Source organism: Phacochoerus africanus, chromosome 5 (genome assembly GCF_016906955.1).
Source record: "Phacochoerus africanus isolate WHEZ1 chromosome 5, ROS_Pafr_v1, whole genome shotgun sequence".
In the NCBI taxonomy this organism is placed as follows: domain Eukaryota; kingdom Metazoa; phylum Chordata; class Mammalia; order Artiodactyla; family Suidae; genus Phacochoerus; species Phacochoerus africanus.
The window spans coordinates 110647155-110660801 of NC_062548.1; the positions used below are offsets into that span (position 1 = coordinate 110647155).

A 13647-nucleotide genomic window follows, 5' to 3' on the forward strand; every position below is an offset into this window, starting at 1 on the left:
ATTTATGCAACTGGTAGTCATTGAGTCCCTGACAATTGCCAGGCAAGAGGGGAGGCACTGAGGCCGCCAGGATGAACACATCATTGTCTTGGTCTCAACCTTATCTTTGATGGGCTTATAGTCAGCTTCAGCAGGCCAACACATGAATGAATAGAAAAAAAAAAACAAAACAATGTCCACATGTGTGGCTGTATTAGTTTAATGGTACCACTGAAGGGTAACATCTGAATGAGTCTATTCACAAGATTTATAACTCTAGGGGAAACCTGTTTATTGTGTATTATTTCTGTGTGAGAACCATACTCTTATATGAAATGTACCACTTTTAGATTATCCCACATGTCATAAAAACAACAGAAACAGGGGGTTCCCATTGTGACTTGACAGTAACAAACCTGACTAGTATCCATAAGGATGTGTGTTTGATCCCTGGCCTTGCTCAGGGTTAAGAAGCTGGCAATGCTGTGGTATAGGTTGCAGATGTGGCTCGAATCTGGTATTGCTGTGGCTGTGGTGCAGGCAGCGCTGATTCGAACCCTAGCCTGGGAACTTCCATATGCTGCACGTGTGGCCCTAAAAAGCAATAAATAAATAAATAAATAAATCAGAAACATGGAATCAGTGGTGTCCCACTTCTGTTACTCAAAGGACGTTTCTCTTTTTTAGGGCTGCACCTGTTGGCAGATAGGAGTTCCTAGGCTAGAGGTCTAATTGGAGCTGCAGCTGCCAGCCTAAACCACAGCCACAGCAACATGGGATCTGAGTCAAAGGACTTGTTAAAGGGGAATATTTAAGTTGCCTGGAACCAAGCATTTTTTGCAACATGGATGGACCTAGAAACTATCATGCTAAGTGAAGTCAGCCATACAATGAGACACCAACATCAAATGCTTTCACTGACATGTGGAATCTGAAAAAAGAACAGACTGAACTTCTTTGCAGAACAGATGCTGACTCACAGACATTGAAAACTTATGGTCTTCAGAGGATGTGCTTGGGTTGTGGGATGGAAATCCTGTGAAATTGGATTGTGATGATCATTATACAACTACAGATGTGATAAATTCATTTGAGTAATTAAAATAATAAATAAATACATTTAAAATTTCAACAAATAAATAAATAGTCTGGAACCAATTCTTACATTTTGTAACCAAGTTACCTAATGGGTAAAGCCTTTCCCAACCATTCTAATTTAAAACAACACCACCTCTCCCTCCATACCCACCTCCCAACTGGCTTCCTTGATTCATTTTTTTCCTCATAACACTTGTCCCCATCTGATATACTACATATTTTACTTGCTTATTTGCTTTTTTTTTAAATCTCTCTAGCACTATAAAAATAAGCTCCACATACACATGGATTTTTGCGTTAGTTCTGTAGTGTAAACCCTCCCCCCACTTCTAAGATTTTTCCTTTCAGAAGAGACTCAAAAAAGCACTTATTGAGTGAGTGGACGGATGGATAAAGAAAGGAATAAAAGAAAATAAAAATTGTAAAAAATTTGTCTGAGTATATATATATATTTGTATGAATGTATGCTATAAATTTTGAAGTTGTTATTTAGTTTGTTTTACCAATTTAAATCAGTCTTTTTTTTTTTTCTGGTCTTTTTAGGGCTGCTCTCACAGCATGTGGAATTTCCCAGGGTAGGGTTCAAACTGGAGCTGCAGCTGCCGGCCTACACCACAGGCACAGCAATGCAGGACCCAAGCCTCATGTACAACCTACACCGCAACTCACAGATCCTTAACCCACTGAGTGAGGCCAGGGATCAAACTTGCATCCTCATGGATACTAGTCAGGTTTGTTAACCACTGAGCCATGATGGGAACACCCTATGCCAGCTCCCTAGACGTGATAGGATCTACCTATACCCTATTCATAACGAGAACCTAACACCTCTTCTAGGACATTTTGGGTCAGCATGTCTCGATTTCCCTAATGTAAATTACCAATCCTATTAAGGTCAACACTTGATAAATTTGATAACCTTCCTGTCTAAACATATATTTTATCTTAACTCTTGCTACAGAAGAGTAAATGTGTTATTTAGAACCAAACAGCCTAGATAAACTAAATTCATTTTCAGGTGAAAACCAAAATGATTCAGCTCATCTGTTTTGGGAAGGTATCGACTTTCCACAAGGGGTTAGAAATAACCTGACACCAAAGACCTGTCACGATGTTTGGAGTCATATTTGTGATCTGCAAAGGAACCAGTCCATGAACACCAGGCTGGCCAGGTTATACAGCTACCATCTGTTTCTGCAATCAGTGAATGTGTCTGTGCCCCTCTGTCACCTGCATATGTCCCTGAGATCTCACTTTACATGTGTGGATATTACTGTGTCTACATTTGCTTTTTCAAACGTAAAGCTTCTTTATTATAAAGGCAATATACACTCATCATTTAAAATAGGACAGTAATAAAAAGGGAAGGGAAAAATAAGTTACCCATGGTTTCATCATCCAAGGAACTCTTGTTAACATCATGGCATGTTTCTTTTAGTTTTTTTTTCTGGCATAATTATTCTGGTGAGCTTCTTACATAATCTACAATAGTTTGAAGAAATACTTACCTATCGGTCTCATACAGACAGATATCCAGGTCTGAAAGAGTTCTAAGGGCAGTTATCATCATTAGAAAATGCACTGGGGACGTAGTCTGCTGAACTGGTTTACCCAACTCCAAGAGTAAGTACTTTGGAGAACCTGATAAAAGAACAGAATCAAAAAATTCCAAATAATCCACATTGTGATAAAGCATTTCCTAAACCCTTCGACTGTGAGTGGATTTTGAGATTTTGTCTAAATGTCACCCATACAATTAATTAAAAAGAGAAGACATTCAAAATAGTTATTTGGTACCATGATATTTTAAAAACGAAATCATTAAAAAAAATTCTGCCAGTTAAAAACTACAAATGGGAGTTCCCGTCGTGGCGCAGTGGTTAACGAATCCGACTAGGAACCATGAGGTTGCGGGTTCGGTCCCTGCCCTTGCTCAGTGGGTTAAGGATCCGGCGTTGCCGTGAGCTGTGGTGTAGGTTGCAGACGCGGCTCGGATCCCGAGTTGCTGTGGCTCTGGCGTAGGCCGGTGGCTACAGCTCCGATTCAACCCCTAGCCTGGGAACCTCCATATGCCGCGGGAGCGGCCCAAGAAATAGCAACAACAACAACAACAACAACAACAACAAAAGACAAAAAAACTACAAATATGATAAACCCAAATTTATACAGATAGCATAAAAGTATATTTTAGTCCAAATGTACTTCTATGTGTGGATTTCTCATTAAGAATTTCCAAACACTGACTTTGGAATGTTAGTAAATCTCTAAAACAATTTGTTGCGGTGATCATCAAACTCTGGCTGTAAATCACTCCTGATTGTCTCAATGTGAATGTCGGTGTTATTTTAGTCCAGATTGTTTAGTCTCCTGATGGCTTAGGACTTGCTTTCGTGTTGATAGGTACCCTCTGGCTGCAGTGAAAATGACTGCTTCTCAGCCTAAACATTTTCTCATAAGTCTGAAAAGGACACAGTAAGTCGAATTTCCCCAGGGCTTGAATTATTTCTAAGAGAGAAGGTCTCACTTCAAAAAGGCAATAGAGTTCTGTTGGGTGTGATTTCCAAAGGCCATGAGGTTCATGCAGCAAGAAAGGCTTTCATTATTAACATTACTGGCAAAGGCTCTACCTTCAAAAAAAACCCTTGTGGGTTTGCCTTGGACAATAAGAACTATGCTATCAATGTTCGAAATAGTGAAAAGGAGCCAGTTTTATGCAATTCTGCATGAACAGATCTTAATTAGCACCCCAGTCTCTTGACTCAGATCCTTTAGAGTTTTTAAAAACTGGGTATCAACATTAGATAGACAAATGGGGAGAGTTTTACTACTTTGAGTAAAATACGCTGTAACCACTCTGAGTAAAATGCCATCAAGACTGTTTACTAGATTGCTTTTTTTTTTTTTTCTTGTCTTTGTGCCATTTCTTGGGTCGCTCCCACGGCATATGGAGGTTCCCAGGCTAGGGGTCTAATTGGAGCTGTAACCGCCGGCCTATGCCAGAGCCACAGCAGCTTGGGATCCGAGCCGCGTTTGCAACCTACACCACAGCTCGCGGCAATGCCAGATCCTTAACCCACTGAGCAAGGCCAGGGATCGAACCCACAATCTCACGGTTCCTAGTCAGATTTGCTAACCACTGAGCCACGACGGGAACCCCAAAGACTGTTTCCTAGATTGTTTAAGGAGTTAGTGAGGTGACATAAAATGCCCCTAACCATCTATCCTGCAACACACAGGGAAGTTGTCTACTTTTGTCTCCACTTCCTCTTCCCTTCCAGTATTTAAAGGCTTTTAAGTTGAGGACTTAAGGTGCAATAGAGGATCAATATTTAGAAGTGATGAGAAGAGCAATGTTAGTTTAGAGAAAGGAGAAGGAAATAGAAAAAAAAATACTATGGCACTAGGGCATCTAGTAGTGGGGCAGGTGGCCTCATCAGCATTGGAATCTATTCCTGAAAGTGCTCAAGCCAGAGTAAGGTAATGACTGTCAGAGATGATGTAGACTAAATTCCCAGACAGTGTCTAGGAAACACGCCAAAATAACTGCTAAGGTTGCTTTCTGGCTCCAGGACTGCAGAATTTATAAGGTGAATTATTATATCTCATAAGTATTCAAGAAATAGTTTTGAAATGAGATTAGCCATATTAGAAGTTCCAAAGATAGTCTTGCCTATAGCACTAGCTCTTGATCTTTTTCTTGCAGCACAGGATTGAACCTGTGCCAGAGCAGTGACAATGTCGAAGCCTTAACCACCAGGCAACCAGGGAATTCCTATAGCACTATCTATCAAGAAAAATCAAAAACTCTTGAAGACTCTTCCCTCCTAATGGCAGGTACTGTCTTTATATAAATAACCATATGTATCCTTCTACTCCTATGACCTTCATGTGAGAAAAAGGGGTTTCTCCAAATGCCTAAATCCTTTGTTAAAATGAGTGATAATTGGAGTTCCCGTCGTGGCACAGCGGTTAACGAATCCGACTAGGAACCATGAGGTTGCAGGTTCGGTCCCTGGCCTTGCTCAGTGGGTTAAGGATCTGGCATTGCCGCGAGCTATGGTGTAGGATGCAGACGAGGCTTGGATCCCGAGTTGCTGTGGCTCTGGTGTAGCCCGGCGGCTACAGCTCCGATTCGAGCCCTAGCCTGGGAACCTCCATATGCTGTGGGAGCGGCCCTAGAAAAGGTAAAAAGACAAAACAAAAAAAAAGTAAATAAAATGAGTGATAATTATTATAAACCTTTACCTCTTTAAGGATTACCAACTAAAGTGCATTTGTGGTTTTGGAACGCTCAAGCTTAATCTTATTTTCTCACCACAGACATGAGATTTTAAAAGTGCTCTGATTATATTCTCCATAGGAGGATCAAGATTATTGAGCTCAGTAAGAGAAATGACATAACTATGAAAGATAATCAATTTATTTGACAAATACTGAGTAGCTAGCTATTAGACACCAGATACTAAGCAAGGTACTAGAGTGGTTGGTAGAGGAGACTGCAGGCAAGCAAAGAAAGGATAAAATGGTAAGGAAGACAAATACAATTCTTTTTTTTTTTGTCTTTTTGTCTTTTTTTGTTGTTGTTGTTGCTATTTCTTGGGCCGCTCCCGCGGCATATGGAGGTTCCCAGGCTAGGGGTCGAATCGGAGCTGTAGCCACCGGCCTACGCCAGAGCCACAGCAACGCGGGATCCGAGCCGCGTCTGCAACCTACACCACAGCTCACGGCAACGCCAGATCGTTAACCCACTGAGCGAGGGCAGGGACCGAACCTGCAACCTCATGGTTCCTAGTCGGATTCGTTAACCACTGCGCCACGACGGGAACTCCAACAATTCTTGCTCTCATACTTGAGCAAAGAATTAAACAAGAAACTACAATAAAGTAACACATGAAGGAGTGAGGTGCTAATATAGTCCAGGAGCCAAGGGAGTTGTATCTAGAGAGGCGGGAAGATGGCAATTAAGAAAAGTTAAAAGGGAAGTTCCCACTGTGGATCAGTGGTCATGAGCTCGACTAGTATCCATGAGTATGCAGGTTCGATTCCTGTCCTTGCTCAGTGGGTTAAGGCTCCCACATTGCTGTGGCTGTGGCATAGGCTAGCAGCTGTAGATCTGATTTGACCCATAGCCAGATAATTTCCATATGCTGTAGGTGTGGCCCTAAATAATAAACAACAAACAAAAACCAAAAAAAAAACCAACAAAAAAAGGAAAAGTTAAAAGACCTTGGGATGGAAGATAATGTAAGAAAGGGAATGTATATATATGTATGATTGGGTCATTCTGCTGTACAACAGAAATTGGCACAACTGTAAATCAACTATACTTTAATGAAATAAAACTTTAAAAAGAGAAAAGTTAAAAGACACTCTGACTGAAATAGTGAATAGGGCAAGAGATGAAATGAAAAATTTGATAAAAATAGCTCATGAACAATACTGTAAGCTATACTAAGGAATATCAATTTTATCTGAAAGGCATTGAGAAACCATTGTTTTAAAGGTGAATAGGACACTGGCATAACCATATCTGGAGTTTCCAAGATCCTTCCAGCAGCAATATGGAGGGGAGATTAGTGAAGACCTACAGTAATGATGGGGAAACCAGTTGGTAGTCAATTATAACCATCCAGGCAAGAGATAATGGTTATCTAAGCTAATGTGTGGCAATGGAAATGGAGAGAAGTGGTTGGTTACAGAATATATTTTGAAGATGGATCCAGCAAGATTTGCTGGTCTGTTGGCTATAGGGAATGAGCAGAAAGGAGGAACCAGGGATAATTTCCAGATTTCTAGCTAGACATTTGGTTGGGTTATGAAAGTTGGGTTATAGAGCCATTCTCCTCAGATTGAGAAATTGAGGGATGGGGAAGGACTAGGAGGTTCACAGGTGGTGGGGATGATGAAATCACTTTTGGATGTGTTGAGTTAGAGATGCCTGAGACATCTTAAAGCAAAAGTTGAGTTCACTTCTGGATATCTTGTATAGACTCCTAAGTTACCTGATCATGTTTAAGTGGTTAGAATCAGTAGAAATGGAAATTTAAGGGGTAGTATAAAGAGAATTTATACAACAAGGTCTCTGGGAGGACAGGAGTGGCAGATCCTTAACAGGTGGAGGGATTTACCTTGGATAAAGCTGAGGGTCACCTCTTTCAATGTAGCAGCATATAAGAAGAAAAAGAATGGGTATATTTGTCCTTTTGATAGCAGGAAGTCAAGGAAGTTCCTGTCTGGTGACTTCTATTTACTCTACAAAGGAGACAGGGTCAACCACTAGAAGGTCTAGATGGAGATAGATCTGAGATTTATCAAGAGGAGAAAATAAACAAAAGATGTTTTGTTGAGCAGAAGAAAGAAACCAGAAGTGTTGGGATTTTTTCTATCCAGAGTAGAAAGCTGATGTTTCTCTTCTGGAGTTTGTTTTGAGAGGAAGTTTAGTGTTCCTTTTTCCTTGGGTGACATCATTCACTTGTGTCATGTTTCTGAAATTATAACTTCTCTGGAACAAGTCACTAGAAAGTTTCTTCTTATGGAGCAGGCAATTTTGAGTTTCAGCATGTCGCATAAGTTTCTACAAGTATGAACCTCCAAGCTAAAGCATGGCTGGCATTTGCTAGGTGGTTTCCTCATGAAGGCATTAGACCCTGCTCTAATCTCACCTAGCTTTGCTTGAAATGGGGAAGGAGAAGACAGATACTATTGGAAGTAAAATTATAATAAAGAAATTATTAGGGTATTTCATTCTGGCGACTTCAACCTCAGCTACTACTCCCATGTTCTCTATCCTCCCAGCCAGGATTTCTGTAGCTCTGCCCTAACATGCACAATCTCCAATGCCCTCATTATCGCATACTTTATAAATGGTCAGAAATCACAAGATGCATCACTGTTGTTTTCTCAGTTCACTCTTCCTATTTCGCATCCCTTGGTTATTTCTGCATTTATTTTATTTTAATTTTCCTTCTCATTTCTTTCAACATCACCTCTCATTTCTCTGAATTTATCTTTCTACTTTATTTTCTCCAATCAGTTACTTTTCCTAGAATACTCTGTCATAGTCTCATTGCCAGCACTGTCAAAGGTGATTTTATTACAAACCAACTGGGATATTATGAATTTAGAAAATGAGTCCAGTGCTTACAGTAAAGTTAAAACTTTTTTTTCTTTTTTTGTTTTTGGCCATGCCCATGGCATGCAGAAGTTCCCAGGCCAGGGAATGAATCCAAGCCACAGTAGTGACAATGCCAGATCCTTAAACCACTGAGCCACCAGGGAACACCAAAACATTTAAAATGGGCTTTGGAGTTCCCATTGTGGCACTGCAGAAATGAATCCGACTAGTATCCATGAGGATGTGGGTTGGATCCTTGGCCTTGCTCAGTGAGTCAGGGATCTGGTGCTGCGGTGAGCAGTGGTGTAGGGCTATGGCATAGGCTGGCATCTGTAGCTCCGATTTGACCCCCAGTCTGGGATCTTCCACATGCCGAGGGTGTGGCCCTAAAAAGCAAAAAAAAAAAAAAAAAAAGACCTTCGAGTTCCCAGTGAGTTAAGCATTTGACTGAAGTGGCTCAGATCACTGTAGTGGGTAAGGGTTTGATCCCCAGCACTGCACAGTGGGGTTAAAAAAAAAAAGAAAAGAACCAGGCTTTGCCTCAACTGCAAAGTAGGTAGAAGCTGAGGCTTGGATTCAATCCCTGGCCCAGGAACTTCTTATGCCTCAGGTGCAGCCATAAAATAAAATTTTTTAAAAAATTCAAAAAATAAAAAATAAAATGAACCATAATTACAACCCATAGAGGAAAGTATCCCACATTTATGGATAGTGGAGCAATACCCCCAAAATTTATTCAAGACTGACCAGAGGGATAGCCATGGATAATACTGTATTTCTCAATTCTAAAAGTAATTTTTTCTTTCTTGCCTTAGATGGGTTTATTTGATGTCACAATGAGGATTTCCAGGGTTTAAAATTTTCAGTTGTTGTTTGCTTATTTTTTTTCTACAAAGAGCTTTTACTAAATTGAGGGAACATTAATAATCAGTGTTGTCTGGAATTTTACAAAGTGAAATAATAATAGCTTCTACAAGTACGACTTGTTGGTGGCATGTAATGCGATAGACATAATGTTGGGAAAATTACCTGAATTACGTTTAAATCTTATTACACTCTGAAAGCTAGGTATTCTTCTTCTCATTTCGTAGAAGAGGAAACTGAGGTCTAGAGAGGTTACATCACTTGTCCATGCCGTATTGCTAGTTAAGCTACAAAGCTAGGTCCATCTGACTCCAAAAAAATATATATTTTTTTCCATAACCCAGACAAATGCTAGCTGTTGTTAAGTCCTGCCCATTCGATCAATTTCTAGGCATTGTCGAGAACAAATGTTTACTATTCCCCGTGCTTAGCTTCTAAGCATTCTATCACTGGCCCTGTTGTCTGAAAATGAATAACCATCAGTATTACAGCAAGCTTGACAATTCAGGGACCTGCTGGTACCAAACACTAAACTGAAATCAATAACCAGCTCAGAGCTCATTTCACAAAGCCTCATTGCATTGTTTGGTAACAATAAAGTAAAGAGGTTAAATTGCATTTCTTTTATTTTTTCTTGGTTAACAGTATTTAATATTAGTGATGAAAGGAACATATTTACAGCTACCTGACATGAGCTGAACAAGGAATGAAAGTGTTGAAGCAGCTCCAGCAGTAAATAATGGAATTCTAAAGTCCAACCAAGGAGGTATTTTCCTAGCATTTGGCTGTAGCTGAACACAAAAGAAAACCCACACATACACACATTAGACTTTGCAATCAGATGGTTTCCTGATGGACACATTCAACCACACAACAGGGTTATGACTAACTATGGCAACTCCTGTGTGCAAATTCTAAATAATATTCCACAAATGAGACCCAGAACTATGAAATGTTACCTCAGAAGTTAAAATTTTAAAACTTTGGGAAAATAGGTTTTCTTTCTTTTTTTTTTTTAAAGATCAGTATTTTCTCCCCCTGAAGATGCCAATATTACATTCATAAGATCCTGTCTATGGCACTAATGCTTTGGAAGGACCTGGTTCCAAATGCCTTGAAATAAAGTCATATTCCCTTCGCCTTTGATTGTGCATTTACTTCAGAGTGAGTTCGAAGATGATGATGGTGATGGAGGAGGAGGAAGAGGAGGAGGAGGAGAGAGCAATCTTTTTGAGTGCTCTTGTGCCAGTCACTCTGCTGAGCACTTTACCCAATGAATTCTGGAAGGCCAGGCTTCGCTCCAGAAATCCAGCATTAAATAAAACGCAGCTCAATTTTGCTATTTAATTGTTACCCCCAAAATGCAAGGAGGCCGTGTGAGATGAGCTCTGAGCTGCTTATTGACTTCCATTTAGTACTTGGTACCAGCACGGCCATCCTCTTGCCTAAGTGTACCTACTAAGAGCAGGAGGACACTTTCAGCAACTGGCAGGAGTTAAGTAAAACTTGGGGATCTTCCCACTGGAGCCAGGTGACCATCTCAGGGGGTAGAATCTACACAAAGGAGGATCCAAGGGAATATAGGTATGACACAGAAAATCTCTAAGAAGCAAAAGAACGCAAAGAGAAGACACAGTCCGGAGGATGAAATCTCGCTCTCTCTCATCTACCATCTCTTCCAGCTCAGGGTGGGAGCTGCCTGTCTCTCAAGATACTGGGAAAGGATTTCAACACCTGAATTCTAAACTGCTGCACAAGAATGCAGCAAGAAGCACTAACACAAGGAAAGACTGCCTTCAAAAGTATCTCCTTGCTCTCAGAGAAATATATTTGTTTGGCTGGGCAAAGGGGCCAATGATTACTGAACAGCTATTAAATGTTAAACCCTGTGCTATGGGCAGTAAAGTAACTGTAAAGAACAGTAAAGTGCTGTTCACAAGGACTCGCATCCTTGTGTGGGGACAGATTACAGACCAATTATAATAAAACAATGAGCCTGTTAGGTCCAGTGTCAGAGACACACGCCCAAGACGTTGTAGGAGCATTAGGAATTGGACCGAATTCAACCAAAGTGACCTAGGAAGGCTTCCTGACAGAGGTGACACCTGAGCATATTAAGCTTTATAGGTTACAAAACTGAAATAGAAAATACCAGCTAAATTCAGTGGTGTCAGACAGCACAGTGGCTGGAAATATCGGAGCATGATTTCAGAATTGGGTGTGGGATAGATATCACCAACCGGCTATCAAAACTTATCATCACATGAAGAAAGAATAAGAACACACATAAGACAATATTTAGAACAAGAGCTGGTGCAAGTAGAATGATTGGGGTCAGGTAAATATGCATGGAGTCCTGAACTGGTTTTGGATTTAAAAAAAGCAGAAGTAAATGAATGCACTACAAAAAGATAGGGACTGCATAATTATGCATGATGACCATCATCATTATTTTATTATTCATTTTCACTATTGACATTGATAAGTTTTAAAAACTAAATTTCTGGAGTTCCCTGATGGTCTAGCAGTTAAGGATTTGGTGTCATTACGTGCAGGTTCAGTCTCTGGCCTGGACGCTTCCACATGCTGGGGATGCAGCCCAAAATAAGAAAACAATTAAATTTCTTACACCATTTTGAGGCTAATTTTTGTATACTTATATACAGACTTACTTGAAGATGTAATATTAGTTTCTCCTTTTCAAGTGAAAACATTTTGCTCCTGTTCAGAAGCAAATATGCTAATAGCATTCTTTTATGGGATAGTAAAGTCTCAGTTTGAAATTACTTCTGAGTCAAGGATTTGGAGCTACAGTTTTTCGGAAACCAATTTAAAGTAAAATATAGTAACCCCCCCAAATGTTTTTTAAATTATCTCTGTATTCTCAATTAAATTACATAGCTTGTAGCCCATAATTAGAAGGCTCCTCTTAATGACTCTGTCATTCTTTTTTATTTCAGGTTTTTTCCTACCGCAAATGGTTCTTCCTTTCTCTGAAAGGAAAACAAATCTCAAAAAGTGGAGATCTCGGAGTTCCCGTCGAGGCACAGTGGTTAACGACTAGGAACCATGAGGTTGCAGGTTTGATCCCTGGCCTTCCCCAGTGGGTTAAGGATCCGACGTTGCCATGAGCTGTGGTGTAGGTTGCAGATGCAGCTCGGATCCTGTGTTGCTGTGGCTTGGGCGTAGGCCAGCAGCAACAGCTCCGATTCGACCCCTAGCCTGGGAACTTCCATATGCCGAGGGAGTGGCCCTAGAAAAAGCAAAAAGACAAAAAAAAAAAAAAAGAAGAAGAAGAAGTGGTGATCTCCCTCCTCCTCCCATCAAAGACATTAGCTAATTTCACATTATTCCTGAAAAAAGATCACGGTACGTACTGACAAATAGGAAGACCTAAGTGACTGGAGAATTTCAGTAGTATCTTTGGTCCCACTTTACTTCTCTAAGGTTCACTTTCATCATTCATAATATCAGAGAAATAATATTACTCTGCCTACCTCATCAGAACAAAAAAAAAAATCATTTGAAAAGCTTGTAAGAGCATTAAACACAATAAAAAGGGAAGTCTTAAAATTACAAAATGTACAAAACTATATTTAAAAGGCCAGGTTTGTAATTTAGAATATACTCCCCCATTAGAACAATATCACAAGCGGATTACTAGTAGATTTACACATGGAGGACAAGAAGGTAGGTGAGATCTGCCAACAATGCTTTTCAGAACTTCCAGAATTCTAAAGTCCCAAGGTGGATAGCACTGGTTTCATATATGCCAGATTAGCCTTCAGAAATTGTGTAACTCCTAGAAACATGAAACTGATGCGTATTTTTAGATCTAGAGAGATAATGGAGGGGAAAGAAAGCTAGAAGGAGAGGAAGACAGCTTTTCTACAAAGTCACTGTTGAAAGGGTTACAGGAGGCAAAGGAATGGGAATAGGATCTTGTCGGCTCAGTTATAAAACAAGGGAGGAACTGACAAATTGGAACTACACTGTTAGCAGTTTAAGCAAACATGAGGTGTCTTCCCTGATCCAAGACAGAAACAACACGAGCTCTTTACTGGCTGTCTCTCCTCTCTCCTCATCCTTCACAGCCAAGTAGTATTTGCTGGCTTGATTTCAGACCCACCAGGGTCAATTCTCCCTCCACGCCCCACCCCCACACCTCCCCTAAAATGCACTGGGAGGGGTCAGAAGTTACATCAAGCTCAGCAGCCCCGTGTCTCCTCTTGGATGGTTTTCCTGACATTTTCTCCTGCCTGATTTTCCTCCTGTGCCTCTGGTCACACCTTCCCAGCCTGATGGGCAGACTCCTCCCCTCCTGCTGAGGGTCCCAGGTCTCCATGCCTTTTCCTTTTGCCCTAGACTCTCCATGGAAACTCATCCACAACCAGATTCAACCTCCACCTCTGTGAGCGACTCTAGGTGCAGAGTGTGCCATAGAGAACAGAGGGGCTCTGGAGAGGGGCACAGCTGAGATCACATCCAGGCTTGGCTCCTTACTGAGGGACTTTGGGTGAGTTTTACTTAACTTCTGGGTAAGTTTTCATATCGTACCATCAAACATGGCTGATGGATATGAAAAATGAGAC

At 40.6% G+C, this 13647-nt stretch overlaps 1 protein-coding gene across 4 annotated transcripts in view; it reads right to left on the reverse strand.

Moving 5' to 3' along the window:
- Nucleotides 1-13647, reverse strand: part of RASGRP3 (RAS guanyl releasing protein 3) — a 114164-nt gene that overhangs the window by 41351 nt on the left and 59166 nt on the right. For all 4 annotated transcript variants that reach the window (XM_047782298.1, XM_047782300.1, XM_047782299.1 and 1 more), the window contains exon 2: nt 2586-2718. The gene's annotated coding sequence lies outside the window, so the exon portion shown is untranslated. The remainder of the gene's footprint in view (nt 1-2585; nt 2719-13647) is intronic.